General features: G+C 50.4%; 1 long non-coding RNA gene across 1 annotated transcript in view; it reads left to right on the plus strand.

The window, feature by feature from the left end:
* LOC142857618 (uncharacterized) overlaps window positions 1–9,450 on the plus strand; it is a 46,017-nt gene extending 36,567 nt beyond the window's left edge. The window contains exons 2-6 of the long non-coding RNA XR_012911841.1: window positions 151–217; window positions 1,976–2,072; window positions 2,869–3,708; window positions 3,821–4,815; window positions 5,058–9,450. This is a non-coding gene — a long non-coding RNA (uncharacterized LOC142857618). The remainder of the gene's footprint in view (window positions 1–150; window positions 218–1,975; window positions 2,073–2,868; window positions 3,709–3,820; window positions 4,816–5,057) is intronic.
* Window positions 9,451–17,338: the final 7,888 nt, after the last annotated feature.

Consider the following 17,338-nt stretch of genomic DNA (forward strand, 5'->3'; position numbering starts at 1 on the left):
TATTTTTTGGCAACCCATTATAGACTCATTATTCAGTTAACGAAACCTCTAGTCCCTTAGCCTTGGGTTCTAAGGTTCACCTATGAGATGTTTTTCCCTCTCTGGAGACTGATGTGCCCTTACTGCATTTTTTTTTCCTTTCTTTCACAGGGACACATGGAACAGAAATGCGCCCCAGGCTCGCTGGAATGCAGAGGAAAGGTGCATGTCCATGGAGGTAAGCGCGACATCACCTGTGGTCCATATGTGATCTAGGATGAAAAATAATTTGTGACAGGATCAGCTATCTTCTTAACAAGAAGTAGTAAATTATGTCCCCAAACTGAAGCAGGACTTCCTTTTTTCAATACTGTTTCACCACGTGTATCTGACAGAGAATGCCCTTTGCTGTCTCCACCACCAACTGAAAGAGCTACAGACACAACCCCTAGAATGTCTCCAAGACTGAAGCAAGCCATTGGCAGCATTTAGTTAACACACAAATTGTGAAATGGCCTTGCGTGTTTGCAGTGGATTGCTGTCCAGTGTCCTCTAACACTCATAGGAGCCAACTATTGCAATGCCAAGAACTCACCATGACCCTCCACCTGCTACCAATTTGGCAGTCTGACCCCTCCTGTGACTGTTCTCTGAGCCAGGAGTTGTAGAGGGAGCGGGGCCAGTGGCAAACACTAAGGAATGCTGAGGTGGTGAGGGGAGAAATACTATTTGATGGGGAGATATTATTTGATGGTCATGATCATCATCATTATCACCATTATCATCACCATCATCACCTCCACCACCATCATCATCATCACCATCATCACCACCATCATCATCATCACCATCATCACCATCACCATCATCATCACCACCACCACCATCATCATCACCATCATCACCACCACCACCATCATCATCATCATCATCACCACCACCACCACCATCATCACCATCACCACCATCATCATCACCATCATCACCACCATCATTATCACCACCATCATCATCACCATCATCACCACCATCATCATCATCACCCACCACCATCACCATCATCACCACCACCATCATCATCACCATCATCATCATCATCACCATCATCATCACCATCATCACCACCATCATCACTATCATCACCACCACCATCATCCTCCTTGTTATAAGATCAGGTTTCCAGATAGGAGTATTGGTTCTGTTGGTGTGATATTAGAAACAGTTCTCCTTGTCAACAAGCAGGTCGTTGTCACATTCAGAAGCCAACACTGTGTGCTCACGGTGCTAGCCATGTGGTCTGAGGCTGAAGGTGATGCTGCCTCCATTTCAGCCCCTGCTCTTTACCTCGTCTCGTTTTTCCCGGGACCCTCCTATAGGCACGATTTAAAGGGAATTACCTATGACTTCAATTATTTGTTTCTTATCAGCTGATGTTAAACTACAAGGATTTGCATTGAACGGACACAAAGAGAGAGCAAGTCACGGCACACGGCCAAATGAAAGAGTGATGTTCTGGCGAATTTAGCAGAAATAATTTACTGCTATATAAAAGTGGGGAAGTGGAAGGTACAGCCTTTGACCAATAAATCCCTGCTGCCCGTGAAACCCTTATCTGGTCCCCTCCGATATATTCCACACAAGGAAGCCATCATCACTGGCTCTGGTTTGTTATTTGTAAAGCTTGATCTTCTGCACTCGGTGTCCTAAATATGGGTAATTAGCATCAGTTTATCGCGCTTCTGCATACTTCCCCCACTCTCCAAACAAGCGTGCTTCCATTGGCTGCCATTCTGCTACAGGAGATTATGAAGACAGATTGCAGAGAACGAATGTGCTAAACGAGATTAGGAAGGAATAGAAATAGCAACTTGGCCAATAAATTCCTCGTGAGAGCCTTATCATGCAATTACACGTTGACTAGCTTCACACTCTCCCGGCCTCTTAATCCAGTGCCCCCACCAGGAATAAAATTTCACTAATTTCTGAATTGCTGCAGATCCTCCTGACTTGTTACTGAGAGCGGCTGGAAGGCTGTGCTGCTGAAAACATCATGTCAAACTGCGCCATAGAAGAAGTAAACTTTGACTGTCAAGGTGGGTGGCATGCGTTGGGATGTTCAAGCAGCTGGGCGTCGCAGAGTGCGCACGTACAGTCTGGGTCCTCAGAGTCAGTTAGCTTCTCTTTGAGTCCCACATTCTCTCGGTGTGCCAAGTTTGGGGATTGTGTCCCTCCTGGTCTATCTGAAATGGAGGGTTCCCTTGCTAGTCCACCAGACTATGAAGTGTCTTTAAAAGCAGGACAGTGCCCTAGTTGATGCTCCTTCTTGTTGCACCCACAGCAGGCAGGGTGTTCCTGAGCCAGTCTGGGACAGTCCCTAGACCTCTTTAAGTTCACTTTCCGCCTTGCTCATACAGACTGTCTCGTGTGTTCTAGCCCCCACTGCACATTAAGGTATATAAATAGGAAAATTCCTGCCCACTCTGCACCATAAGAGTGCAACCGAGAACACCGTAATAGGACTTCTACAGGGGGAACGTGATTCTTGTCCCTCCCTGCCTGCTAATGTTATTCTCCCCGGGGCTTTATAACAAGTTAGGTATTTAAAGAGGCCCATTAAGCCTTTCGATCTACCAGGGGACTATTTATAGCATAGAGCCACAGTCAGACACCATGAGGCCCCCACAGAAGCGAGGTGTTACAGCAAGAACCCCACAGGACTGAACTTCTCTTTGCTGGAAGGCATACATGGACGTTCAGATCAAACACAAACCGTGTGACTGTGCTCCCCATGCAGGGGGGAAGGAATTAATTAGCTAAGAAAACCCACAGCCAAGAAAAGCAAGTTTTTATCTGTAGATTACAACGTGGCCTCTGCTTTCATTTCTCCAGGGGATTCCTACAGGGATTTACTGAGAGAGGAAGGGTTCTAGGTTTCCTTCCTGAAGGTTCTTCACAGGCCACATCCAGAGACGGACCAGCCAGCATCCATGCAGTAAGCACATATCTGTGCCTCTTCCACATGACCATGGCAGGCACTATTCTAGAACCTGGTTTGGCTACACAAGGAAGAGCCCTCGCTAGATGAGCAGCCGCCCGGAAGGCAGGAATTCCTGGGCCTCGAGAAGGATGGCTTTGCCTTTTGCAAGATGCCTGGTCTTTTGTTGGCTGGCAAGGATTTTGTTTTCCAGAGAGGAGCCTTCACTCATCTTGAGTGGGGGAGAATGAGCCAGGGTCTGTGAGGCACATGGAGATACTTGTCTGAAGGATTCGACTCTTAGGAAATCACAGCACAGATGCCCAAAGCAGAGGGGAAACACCTGCAGCCCTGCTGCCATCTCTGTCCCTGGAGTCACCAAGACCAGCACAGTCTTGGAACTGGGAGTGCCATCTTCTTGATCCTCTGAAGAGCGGCCCAGGGCACCTGTTGCTGAGGGGCCAGGATGGCAGGGCCCCTGCTGGGCCTGTGTAGAAGGAGCCAAGGCGGTTAGTGGTTTCTCCCTGGAACCTTCAGGCTAGGTTGGGAGTTCTGCACGGCTTGATCCACAGCTCTGCTCAGGCAGAGATGCGCTTCAACCGTAAGGCCTAAAGCACACGTGGCCGCTGAAGCTCATCTCAGCAACTGAGAGTGAAGGACCCTCCAGAGCCCCAGAAGCCCCCCGCCCCGGGAGTGACATCAGTTGGGGAGCTATTAATAACTGCCCTCCCCTCCCTGTCATATTTCCTGAACTGGTGAGTTTTGTGGAGGGGGTGGAGTAGGAGGGAGCCGCTTGCCATTAATCTGGGAACAAACAGCTAACCCCGGTGACTGGTATTTTCGCTTTTCTTTTCTCACTTTTCTCAGTGTGGGGAAGGCGATTGTGAGGCGCTCTGCTGGAATTTGGCAGCGCGGAGGCTTGGAGAGCAGCCCCATGCTGGCTCCTATTCAGCCGGCCAGTTTTCCTCGAGCTTTGGAAGTTTCACTCAGCCGTGCACTCAATGGCTTCACAAAGCTGATTACAAGCTTCAGCGCATTCCTGAAGGAGCCAAAAGCGACGCAGGTGCAAACGAGCCGAGGGAGCCCCTTATCCCGGTGACAGAATGGGACAAGCTGGGAAAGGCTTGGACCACACAAATCCAAGGCTCACCAGGCAGCAGAGAGCCTGCCTTGGGAACCGGGGGTCATTATCCGCCCTATTCAGCGGGGCCCGGGACCCCGGGGCCGGGGAGGCCGGCCCAGAGCTAGCACCACAGTCAGTGTACGCCCGCGGCAGTGGGGACCCTGCTGGGCGCTGCAGCCCTTCGGGATGTTGGGCGCTGTGTTTGTTCCCACCGATAGCGGTCCGTGAAATCTATCTTGCTCGTGAGCGCTGGTGTCCACGCTAAGGGGGGATACAGGAGAACCAAGGTGGGGAAGATGCGCTGTTCCTCGAGAGCGCTTAACTTCGGTTGTCGAGGTCGCATTGAGCTGTTCCTGCCTCAGGCCACTCTCAACTCCCCACCTCCAAGTCCTGATACCCACCCCCCCACACACTCGTCTTCGTTTTTCCTGTCTGCGAGTTCTACGGAGAGCGGACCTCCGCAAAGGGCGGTGTGAGGGACAGTGGCCGGTGGCCGTGAAGGGATGATCACCAGGTAGTCCTGTGCACCTAGTAGAGCAGTGGAGAATAAGGAGCTACGTCTAGGGTAATCAAATAACATTCCTGCCAGCGAAGAAAGGACTACCGGCTGCGGGGACAGGCTGGCCCAGCGTGTAGAGATTGCAGAAGGGACTAGCGCGGGACCAACTGAAGTGAGACCGCTGGAGTTCAGGGGCGGGCTAATCCCACCCCGTGGGCAGGCCCTTCCCACCGTGTCCAGGTCAGCACAGCACGAGTGACACCAGCCTATGTCCCCCTCTGCATCCTCCCACTCCCCGCCCCACGTCGCGAGGTCTCAGCCCAGTCCCACGTTTTGCCAGGCTGCACCCCGAGGTGCCCACGTGCAGGGCGCGGGCGGGCAGGGTGCGCTTGCCGACGCTCTTTTGTCTGATAACTAATTTGAGTTAATGCGATCTTTATGTAAAGCTAACAGCGGATAATTGTCTATTTTCTCGCCAACAGTCTCCATCGCAGTCACTTATCTGGAAACCTGCGGCTGGATTAATCGCAATATTCCCAAGATGAGCAGCGCGGCAATCCGCAGTGTAACACGGGTGGGAACTCGGAAGCATCATCCCCTGGGGTCTCTCGGTGCCAGCAGCCGGTCAGCTCCCTGCAGATCTGAATGCGTCACCTTTGCTAGCACCTGTTTGGGCTCGGGTGGGGATGAGCAGGGACAGAGGTGGGAGAGAAGGAGACAGACTTTTGGGGACCCCGGCCCAGGAGAAACACAAAACTGCCTGTGGGAATAAAGCGCTTTTGACCTGACAGAAATGTTGCTGCAGACGCTTCAGACCGTGGCCTATTTAGCTGCAGAAAAATGTTCCCTCCCAACTTGCTCTTCCAACCTCACCCAGCTGCGACTTAGGCCCCTCCCCTGGAATGTCCTCCTTCAGAATCTAGGTCTTCTAAGCAAAGAACAGGCAATATTTACTTGGGAACTGTGGGCGTGGAAATAAGTCCTTGTCTTGCAGCCCCTCCTACCCACCGGAGTTAAAGGTGGTGCCAAAGCTCCAGGAGGCTCAGCCCCAGCTTTGAGGGGAAAAGCGTTTGGTGCCCAAGGTGCTGCAATGCAGCAACTCCTTTGGAGGCGTCAAAACCCGTCACCAGCTTGTGAAACCAAGCACTGCCTCTGGTCTGGCTGGTTAGTCACTTGGAGTCAAACCCCCTACATTTCGGCTGCCCTCACCCCCACCCCCACCTTGGTGTCAGTTTTTCAAGATGCCATTTCAGGAGAAGAGGAAATTCCATTTCACACTGTGACAGCCTTGGGCCTCCATTTTGGCAGAGTAACTCAAACATCCAAGAGCAAACACCCTTTGATCCGTCACATTTTTAGATTGTTAGACGAGGGGGTACCCCGGAATGCTCCCAACTGGGCCCTACAAGCTCCTCTTAAGAGTCCGTGTTCCTCTCCGCCAGCAGTCAGAGGAAATCTTCAAATGCCAATAGGTGAATCCCTGCAAACTAGCTCAAGCCAAGGTTCCCAGGACAGCTCCTCCTCCTGCCCTCTGGACATCATCCCGCGTCAGCTCTCACCTGAATCCTGTCACCTCTGCCATCTCGAAGTGATCTGTGGACAATGCTGAGCAGAACAGCCCCTGGTCAACCAGGCAGAACCGTCTATGCAAATGCTCTGCGGCCTGCCCTGGGAACAGTGCACCCATTGTCCCGGGCTTTTCAAAGCCCGGAGCAGCTGCTCAGACTTGCCGCCCTGGACCCGTGGCTGCCACAGTCATGTCATCCTTGCAAGACATCAGACTCTGAAAATTATACGACCCGAATTCATGAGCAGCCTTCTCTTGAGTGTTTCTGTCTGCCACTAGTCTCGGGGTCTAAAGCTGCTTCTGTTGTTGGGGACAGGAGGCGGGTGCCGGCAGGCGCCTGTTTGCAGCCACTTCGTACTAGGGGATTTGAAAACTTGAGGAACTGTCCTTGGGCTTCTGAACTGGCGCACCTGGCTCAACCAGCTGTGAACTTGAGGCTTTTCTGTTTCCTCTGCTTGCAAGTTTAAATAATTGGAAAGGCGTCAGGATCGGGGTGGGGCAGGAGTGCCAGCCACAGGTGTGGACGGCCATAGCTTGAACTCCAAGTCTCACTTTCTAGAGAAGCAAGCAGGCTGGCTGGCTCGGTGGGCGCAGCTCTCTCAAACCACCTCAACTCAGGGTTCCTTCACAAGCCTCAGTGGCTCCCCTGGTTTCACTTCCATCCTCTCTCCCTGCCCCCCACCCCACCCTATCCTGCCCCAACCAGGACAGATAAGAATGCTCTTGGGTTAGAGGTTGGTGGTTCCCGGGATGGGAGATGAGCTGGGGACCCAGCAGTGGGTGGTCTGTAGTTTGCTTGCTGCCAGAACCTGGGAGTACATCCCTCGGATCTCTAGGCACACAGTCTACTGGGGAGGAACTCCAGGGATACTGGGGAGGCTCAAGGTTTCAGGTAAGGCAGCTTCTGCCACTCCTTCCATAACTGGTCCCAGGGACCTCTAATGTACTGCATTTTCCTTTCTTCCTTTCTTTCTTGCTTTCTTGTTTTCTGTCTTAGTTTTGTTTGTTTGTTTTGTTTTGAGACAGGGTCTCACTCTGTAACACAAGCTGCACTCCACCTGTCTCAGCCTACTGAATGCTAGTATCACAGGCCTGAGCCATCCTGCTGGATTGACATGTCCCCTTGTTCCCTACCTCTTCACAGGACTCTGTTGCTGTTCTCTCTCTCTCTCTCTCTCTCTCTCTCTCTCTCTCTCTCTCTCTTTCTCTCTCTTCTCCGCCTTCTCCCAGGGTAGAGGAAGTTCCCAGTAAACAACAAGAAAACTGCCACTGGGCTGGTTCTAGTTCTATCAGCCCCCAAATAGAAAGGATGCCAAGCGTGTCCCCCTGTCCTGGGTAAGGCCTCCCCTGTGCACTCACCCCTCCCAAGGAGCCTTCCCAAATCTTAATAGCCTGAATGGGGAGGGCTCAGATGCATGTAAAGTTCAATAAAATATTGTTTTGTAAACCCGAGAGAAACAAACGGTAGGAAAAGAGGTAGAGAAGAGAGCCTATAGACCGCGAGGCTTATTTATTCAGTCTGACTCTGGGCGTTATGGCTGCCCCAAACCAGGGACACCACTGTCATGGGAGGCCAGCCCGATGTAAGCACCATGATTAAGGTGGGCTTCTCAGTTTGCAGCAGTGCCTGTCTCCCTGCAGATGCTCAGGTGGCTACTGAGGGACCGCAGAGGTCCTGGGTAGGACGGTTGGTAGGGCTGTAGCCAGAGAAGTGTCTCTGCCAAAGGACCCTCCTATTTCTGGGGAGCTGCACTGGACTTGCCCTTCCTCGCTTCCCTTCCCACACACGTGGTCTCACTTCCTTACATGCTCGTGCACGCTTACACACACAGGTGACAGAATTGACCCTTTACTGATTCACGCTCAAGCTCAGCACATTCCTCAGCTGCACAGCTGGGATCCATTGAACCCTAGTTGGCTCAGCTGACTGAGAACCTGACCTTCAAGCTTCAGGCTACAGAACTTGAAGAACCCTGGGCCAGGCACACAGGGCAGAGTGAGCGAGTCAAAAGGCCAGAAAGTCCAGGCCCTTCCCTTCTGTTTTTTTGTTTTTTTGTTTGTTTGTTTCAGGATCTGGTTTTGAGGTGTATTGGATCAAGTAGAAGGCATTGTTAAAGTGAGCATCAGTGGCCACTGCTCTTGGGAGTCAGGGTGGCTTTGGTAGCTCCTCCTCACTGGCACTGTGTCCTTCCCAGGATCCTCTGGGGAATGGAAAAGAGAAGGGAAAGTAGGGGAAAGGACTGAGCCTGAATCCCAGCAGGGGGCCGCCGGAGCCCCTCCCAGCTCTTTTCAAAGTCACTCAAAGCTTCCAGCTTTAGGGAGCGGCAAGAGGAGCTTCACATTCCCTATTTATTGCTTAAATCATATTCTCTCTATTTTAGCTTTGATTCTGTTTAAATACATTGTGATCTCAGCCAGCAGCCCCTAAACCCAGCAGCAACTTTGAAAGAACCTTGTACCAATGCTGGATGGTGGAGGAATATTGACTCTCGGGGTTGCTATGGAAGTTCTATGGCCCTACACGGGGCAGCTCTGTTATTTCCAAACTTCTAGTCAGCATTGGACACTTCCCAGCTTTCATTTTGCCCTGCAAATGTGTCACCTAGCTGCTAGCCGCAAACAAAACAAGGATTTTGAGCAGGAATTTGCCTTCTGTGGAAACGGTCTATCCCAACCAAGAATGAGTCCCTTCTAGAAATTCTTTCCTTGGCTAAGTTGAAATTTTAGAACTGTATGAAAATCAGACTTCAGCCAAGGAGGCCACAGGGAAACATCTTTGTAAACTTTTATTTTACATTTATTCACTTGTGGGGGGGGGGTGCCATGATACACACGGAAGTCAGAGAATAATTTGCAGCAGTTATTTCTCATTTTCCCCCCATGGGTTCCAGGGATCTAACTCAATTCATCAGGCTTGGCACTAAGTACATTCAAATGCTGAGCCATCTTGCAAGTCCTCGTAAATTTAATACCAGAGATATCAAAGTACTCTATATAATATTTTAGATACTAAATATCTGGAAGTGAAGTCATAAAAATTAGAAATTTTATTTTGTCATTTGGTAATAATAAATGAAAAAAACTGCTCCAAGCTTACTGTCTTTAAAATGATTCTGTTAGAACACACCATGAAAGCTTCCCATGCATAAGGCTTGAAGTATGCACAATATATTCAATATATTTGTTTTGGGGGTGATATTAATCAATATGAAATAATCCAGGAAAATGTGACATTAAGTCCACTATGCCAAAAAACTGGAAATATCTCAGAGATAATTTTGAATAAAATTCAAATTATTTTCATCATAAAAGGAGCAGTCTTGTTATCTATTACTTGTATGTCCATTTACTCTTCTGATTTTGTCTGAATTCTATGTCACTAAGAGACAATGTATAAAATCCCCAGCATCATCAAGACTCTATGGGTAAATGAATTGATAATGGCTTGTTTGGGGAGTGCACTCCTTGCAAAATATCATTCTTGGGACTTTCCGTTTAACTAGTAAGACATGAATAGAAGCATCTTAGTGTCTAATCACATTGTCTGTCTATTTTTGTTTGCTGGAGACAGGTTCTCAAATATCCCAGGTGGAATTCTAACCCGCTGATGTAGCTGAGGGTGACCTTGAAGTTCTTTCCGGTCCTCCTGCCTCCACCTCCTGAGTATTGGGATCGCAGGTGTGTTCCTCTGTGCCCACTTAAGGCTGCGCTGGGGATTCAGCATAGAGCTTCGTGCATGCTAGGCAGGCCCTCTACCAGCTGAGCTACACTCCAAGCCCCACGCTACATATTTTTCATCATTGCTAAGGAAATCCCTTCAAATGGGGCACATGTCTTGCTGAAGACATCAGCCTCCTGTTAGCAGCCCACAGGGTGCCTTGGACACACAGGGTGGTTGGTGTGCCCTTGGACGAGGCTCGTCCATCTGTGACATCTTGTGTTTGCTCTCTTTTGCGCTGACCCACATAACTGCCAAGAAAGACACCCAGACATCCTGACATCCTGCTGCCCCGCTTTTCCAGAACCATGTAAGATAGAAAGCAACCAGAATGCTGAGCAAGCATGGAGGGAGGGTCGAGGGAGAAGGAGCCAGAGGAGAAGCATACAGATCCCACATAGTGAAATTCCAATGAACGGATTCTCCTGTTTGTGTAGCGAGTACCATCACGGCCTCCTTTGCTTCAGCATCTTCTGTGAGCAGGAAGACTCTCGTGAGCCTTCTGTTTTCCTCCCCCCACCCCAGGAGATTACAATGGTTATGCCCTTTCAAATATTCACAGGCAAGATATTGTGGATAAACAGCCCAAGATTCACTAAATTAGGTCACCTCTCATATGGGGCCAGTGTTATATGTCCCTTGTGTTGAAATTATCTGGTGTCAGCTGCATTGATTGAAAAATTGAAAAAGCACTAGAGACCAGGGGGAAAAGTCTTATTACAAGATGTCTCAAAAGCAGATAAGAAAGGAACGAGGGCCTCCTGTAAACGGGTCTTATCTAGATTTTAATATGGCAGTAAGCAAATTATAAATGTTTTTGCAAGTAAGATAAATTGCATAGGAAAGCAGACATATTTAAAGTTCTCGTGGTTCTAACTATATATACTTCGGTGTTCACCAAGCTTGTATGTGTTGTATGTGTATATGTGTGTGTATTTGTGTGTGAGAAAGAGAGGGAGTGTGTATGTGTGTGTGTGCACACGCACATGCACATGTGTGTTTTCCCCACCCCAAGACACATTCCACGTAAGGGCAGAATCTTCAGCAGAACCAGAATACGCCACCCAGACAACTGTTCTCATTCTGGAAGAGGTTGTTCAAGACACTGAGGCCAACATCACTAGGAGAGCCCATAGGCCAACACCCCTGGCCTTGAATCTTCTCATTTAATGGCTTCTGCAGCAAGAGAAGTTCTCGGAATGTCTCCCCCGAGAAAGCCCTGGAACGGGCCAGGTTGTATAGGCATGGGAGGGTGTTCTCTGAGCTTTTCTACAATGACTGGGCTTGCTGAAGCCAGAGACCAGGGGCGTTTTTTCACTAGCCAACTTCTTGGTAATGTTTTGGGAAACCAGTAACCTCAGTTGGATCTAATCCCTGTTGCCCTCCAACCAACCAAACTCAACTGGCTCCATGTTCCAAAGGCATTTTAATTATTCGCAATCATAGGCGATCATATTTCCAAAGATGTCCACACAACAGGTATCAGTGAGAATATGTCAAGAAGACATTCAGGTGGCCTGGAAGCTTGGGACCCTGGAGGAGGATGGCGCTGTGTGACTAAGTGCTGCTAACCACGGTGATCTTCCCCTTCAGGTCCAAACTGGGTTTCTGATGGGAAGGTGACATTTACGTGCAACGAGATCCAAAGCACTGGCGCCAGAGAAGCTGCGCCTGCTGGGAGGCCACTGAGCTGCGGCACTGCCGGAAGGCTAGAGGAGCGGCTAGCCACAGCTGCAGTGGGTGCGGATGCTGCTGAAACAGCTGCCAAGACAGAAATAGAAAACAAAGACGCTGGAGGCTGGGGTCTGGAATAAAGAACGTTTAAAACTTAGAGCACCCAATTTCCAAAGAAAAGAGATGGACAGTTAAAAGTCACCCAAGCTAGGCTTGAAGGCCTCTTTTTCCTGTCTGCTGTGAACTCGCTTCAGAGAGCCCGTGTCCTTAGGAAACCGAGCTTCTCTTCTGGGGCCACTGTGGCATCTAGGTGCCTGTGCTCAGCCACCTGTGCCCCTCACAGGTGAGGATCGTCGGCTCTGTGAGACAGGAGCTGGCATAAATCTTTCTTCTTTCTTAATGCACATTAAACATCGTGAAGAAAGTCATATCTTCAGGAGAGGATTCCTAAAGCTCTCAGAGGCATGCCTAGAATCAAGGCCCTTGCTGTCCTTGCTGGACTTCACTGGCTTGGCCCTTCCTAAGTCATCTTGAAACCTCCCAGCTGGTCCACTGCATGCAGCAAAACCAGGACTTTGTCTAAGAAGTAGGCACAAGGCGGTGGCCTTCATCCAGGCTATTCATGCCTCTGCTGAAGCTTTACAGGCCTCTGATCCCCAGCCTGAAAGGTTCTCTGTACCTTCCCCCATGCCTGTTTTCATCTTGATTAGACAGGAGAAGATGCGGGTTAAGGGACACCGGAACAACTCTAATAATGAGCATTTCTGTGGGAGGCAGGAGGAGCATGGTCACCTTGTCCTGAGAACATGGCAGCTCTGAGGATCTCAACCAAGCAAGACAAGATAAAGGAAGCCATCCTAGGTAGGAGGCATCAACCAGCAAGGAGTCTGCAGGAAGCTGTTAGCAGGCAGGAGGGCAGGAAGATGAGCATTAAGAAGCCTGGGAGGGAGGGGTAACTGGGCATGGCTGCAGCCAGGCAGCAAGATAGGCTGTGTTCGTGTGGGGTCTGACTCTAAAGCACAAAGCCGGAGAACAGAATGAAGAGAACAGTCAGTCTTTCTGGAAGAGGCAGGTTGAGAGCGGGGAAGGGATTGGACCTCATGCTGCTGAATAGACACAGAGGGGTTGCCTGTCTGATCCATTCGATGGAGGAAGGATGTAAAGAAGTCAGGCTTGACAAGGGCAGTGTGGAACAGTGTGCACATTCGTGGGCGCCAGGCCAGGAGGAAGCCTGTGAGAATGCGTGATACAGCGACCCCCGTGTGCGCGGACTTGACTGGCTGATTGAGCGTGATTCTGTTTGCTGAAGTACTTCTGTGAGAGGGTGGGGCACGAGTGTGCCACGCTGCCTCAGAAGTGCTTTCCAAGCTTTTAATGAAAACATTGATTACCAAGGTTATTATCTTGGTAAAATAAAGTGCTTCTCCCACCGTGATGGGGTTTAAATTAAAACACTGACACTAAAACACAAATGTGTAATTTGTGTTTTAATATTCACATATTTTTGTTGATTTTTGTCCATGTGTGTGTTTGCGTGTGTGTTTGTCCTAACCAGCAGGGCGTGAATCAGGTATCTGGACCCTGGAGGAGAGAAATGGAGGCTTCTGAATAACTTACTTAACTTGTGAACTAAGATGGCTTGACTATAACCAAATACAGGTCTTTGCTCCCGGCATGTGTTGTGTGTGTGTGTGTGTCTGTGTGTATATGTATGCGTGTATGTGGTTGTCATGGGTGGACACTGAGTGTCCTCCTCAATCACTATCCATGTTATTTTTTGAGACAGGGTCTCTCATTGAATCTGAGTCTCGCTGACTGGCTGGAGTGGTGGACTGTGAGCCTCCTGATTGGTGTGTAGCACCATGCCTGATTTCTCACCTATGTTCTGGGATGGAAGCATATATTGGTTGGCAAGTATTTTGCTGACTGAGTCATCTCCCCAGTCCCTCTGTTGAGTTCTTTTTTAATCACCATATTTCAAAAGAATGTTTGTCGTGTTTGAGCTGGAGGCAAGATAGGAAGCTCTTCTTTCAGACCTGTAGACAGTGTCCAGGTCACATGACCCCAGCCAACACGCCAGCACTTGCTGTGCCTTCAGCTGGTTCACCTCAGCCAGACCTCAGTTGCCCACGAGGCAGCTTTTCACCTCACAAAAGCCACCCTGCAGGTTGAGAATCTGGGGCACCACTGGACTCAGGTCCAGGCTGCATGGTTCGATGCCTGTTTCTACCCATCCCACTGTCCATATTGCTTTACAAACATGGCATCAGTCAGCTTTCTCTCCCCATGACAGTCCCGGAGAATCGCAGCTGAGAAGGTGAAAAGATTTATTCCTCCTTGTGGTGTCTGAAGCTTCAACTGGTGGTCACCCAGCTCCATTGTCTTCAGGCTTGTGGAGAGGCCCAACAACCAGAAATAAAAAGGAAAGACAAGAAGGGGTGGGGGGTCCCAACACCTCCTATAAGGATATGTCCCAGTGACCTAGCCTCCTCTCCCCATCCCTTGTACTAAATGGTCTACCACCTTCCAAAAGTGTGTGTCACCCACTGTAATCCAACCCTTTGGTGGCACTTAGGAGACAGCGTGTAAGAGGGAGGCTTCTGTTCCACCAATGCTGTATTGTGAAACACACAGAAAGAAACAGCAGCTCCTATAATGTGCCAGAGACCCCATGGGGAGTTCATTTGCCCTTAACCAGCCCAGGAGACCCCTTTCTCCTACACTTTATTATATTGTTGCAGCCTGTGGCTGACGTGCTTTGAGAAGGTCTGCCATCTTTCTGAAAGCTCTGCTAACTGCCAGCACATCTTAGCTGTAGGAGATTTCGGATGAAGCTATGCCCAGCTCTGTTTTAAAGACATGGTTGCTGCTGCACACTTACGGTGTAAACAGGTGCTCTACACACCGGGAAACCAAAACATTGTGTGAAGATTTCTTTACCGCCAAATTCACCTCATCACAGTGGTCTCCCTCCAGGCTGCAATGTCTCTGAAGTCCACACGGAGAGATGATTTGACTACGGAGGCAGAGGCAGGTGGGTCTCTGTGAGTTTAAGGCCAACCTGGTCTACAAGAGCTAGTTCCAGGACAGGCTCCAAAACAACGCAGAGCCGGGCGGTGGTGGCGCACGCCTTTAATCCCAGCACTCGGGAGGCAGAGGCAGGCAGATCTCTGTGAGTTCGAGACCAGCCTGGTCTACAAGAGCTAGTTCCAGGACAGGCTCCAAAACCACAGAGAAACCCTGTCTCGAAAAAAACAAAAAAAAGAAAAAAAAAACAACGCAGAGAACCCTGTCTCGGGGCAGGGGTGGGGGTGTCCCTATTAACACCACCCCTAAAGTTGTAATTAGTCTAGGTGAGATGTGGTCCCTTCCTAGCAGGCAGCACTGAACCCCCCCATGACTGACATCTTAAGAACCAGAGAGAGAGCCGGGATGCACAGAAAGGCCAAGACCCTGTGAAGACAGCATTTGGGTGATGGAGGAAGGTCATTGGTTAATTAATAAAGAAACTGCTTGGCCTGATAGCTTAGAACACAGGTGGGTGGAGTAAACAGAACAGAATACTGGGAGGAAGAGGAAGTGAGGTAAGATGCCTCAGGCAGACGCCACGCCTGCTGCTCTCCGGGGCAGACAAGGAAGCTCCCAGGACAGACAGAGGCTAGAATCTTCCTGGTAAGCGCACCTCGTGGTGCTACACACATGAATAGAAATGGGCCAAGCAGTGTTTATATGAATACAGTTTGTGTGGCATTATTTTGGGGCATAAGCTAGCCAGGCAGCTGGGAGCTGGGTGGCAGGAACGCAGCCCAAAGCTCCCTACAACAGCTGGGGAGACTAGAAAACCAGAAACTGCCTGCAAAGCCTGGATGGTGTTTGAGGCCAGCAAGACACCTCGCCAGATGCATTAGGCCTGGCTTTGTCCCCCTAAGCTAATGGTGAAGACCCAGTCTCAGTACTGGGCTGGCAGCACTAGGCTGGGGTAGCCACAGGCACTGACTCAGAGCCCCAAAGAGAAAAGAAGCAACAGAGAGCAGGCAGCACCATTAAAAAGGGCATTGCAGGGAGGCTGCGGGGTGGCGGCAGGAGTGGGGGGATCAGCTCCAGGAATAGAGGCAGGGATGGGGGGGGTGTCCCAGGACAGAAGGGAGTCGTGTGTCAAGACTTCGCCTGGGAGAACTGGCTTATGAAGTGGCTTCACCCCCTACAACCTGCCAGTGAGAGGTTCCCCAAATCACACCTGGCTGAAATTCCTGGGCAGGGAGATCTCAGTCAGGCTGATGTCCTTAACCTACTGGCTGAGGGGCTGAACAGGCCTGAAGTCCCCTACAGTGATGGCAGGGCACACCTCTGCACACAACACTGCAGCTAGGTGTTGCCCTGAGGGACGCAGACAGAGTGAGCAGACAGAGTGAAACTCCCCCAGTTCACCTTTGAGAAGAGGCCTTTAGCAGGCAATGTGGGTGAGCTAGGGAGGATGGCCCTCCACCACCCTGGGTGCTATTGACGTTAGAATACAGAAGTTCACCTTTCAAGAGGCTTTAAGAAACTCTGCACAGGCAGGTGTTGCAGGTGAGGCTCCTGAAGTCCAGGCTCAGCACTGTCTAGAGCCAGGTGTTACACACTCGGTAATCCCAGAAAGTCAAGGTCACTTTAAACCACTGGGTTAGTTCAAGGTCCTTCCTGGAACAAGAGGGAGGGTGGAACTAAGGAAGGGAGGGAAGGGGAGGGACCTTTGATGACAGAAAGCTTGTAGCTCTCAGCGCTTACTCTATTTGCATCTACACACAGAGCACCAACACCCTTTCCCTTGTACCCTAAGCCAGCAGGTAAAACTTCAGCTCCTGACCCTCCGACTCTGTCGTCGTTCCTTGGTGGTGGGCTTTTAGAATAAATTGGACGGAATGGGCCACCTATTCTAAGCCCTCCGTTCTGGCGCATCATGGGCCGCTGCTCCAGGGGTGCGAGGCAACTCGGTGACTGGCAGAGCTGATTTCAGATCTGATTGCAGCAAGCAGGGCAGTGTAATTGCCAATCAGGCGAAAGAGATGAGATTCAGAACTGCATCATGGGCAGCCCCACCTTGGAGTCATCCGGAGCAGGCAGCACTGGCTACTGCCACTCAGACCCTGAGCCCGCCACTCACAGAGCAGCTAGGCAGAGAAACCCCTGCATTGTCACACTGAGCCACTGGACCCCTGCTGGGCCCTGCAAGCCCCAATCAGGGGCCTCTTGGGAAGCTGCCCCTTCCTGAGATTGCAGGGGAGGCCAGGAGGGCCTCGGGGTCCTTAATGAGCTCGACATCAGCTGCAGACTCAAGACTCAGCTGACACCACAGCACCAGGGCTGGCCGCAGGCCTAGGGGCTGCTGCTGGACACATCTGCCTGGTCTTCCAATGGGTTCAGACTGGGACACCACCTGAGGTGAGAGGCGTCCCCGATGCACTCACAGTCCTCCGCAGATCTCGGAGTGAAATCACACACTCTGAATTTGAATATGAAGGCTAATAAATGAGCCACGAAATCAAAACTCCTCGTATATCAAATGCGAACTGCACAGCAGACGGGACTTTAAATAGATCTATGGAGACACCCTTCAAAATGGGCAATCTGGTTATGAAAACTCACGTGGTAAGAGTGACTTTGGGGAGCACACGGTGGGGCCAGCACACGGCAGATGGACTCTGCTCCCGCCTGCCATGGTCGAGCCTATGTGGTCTGTCTTCTTGCTCCGTGTTCAGACCTATGACAGGGTCTTTGCTTCTGCCTCCCACCTGACCCATTTAAAGGCTCTGGCTGCCTTCCCC

This window comes from Microtus pennsylvanicus, chromosome 9 (genome assembly GCF_037038515.1).
Source record: "Microtus pennsylvanicus isolate mMicPen1 chromosome 9, mMicPen1.hap1, whole genome shotgun sequence".
Lineage (NCBI taxonomy): Eukaryota > Metazoa > Chordata > Mammalia > Rodentia > Cricetidae > Microtus > Microtus pennsylvanicus.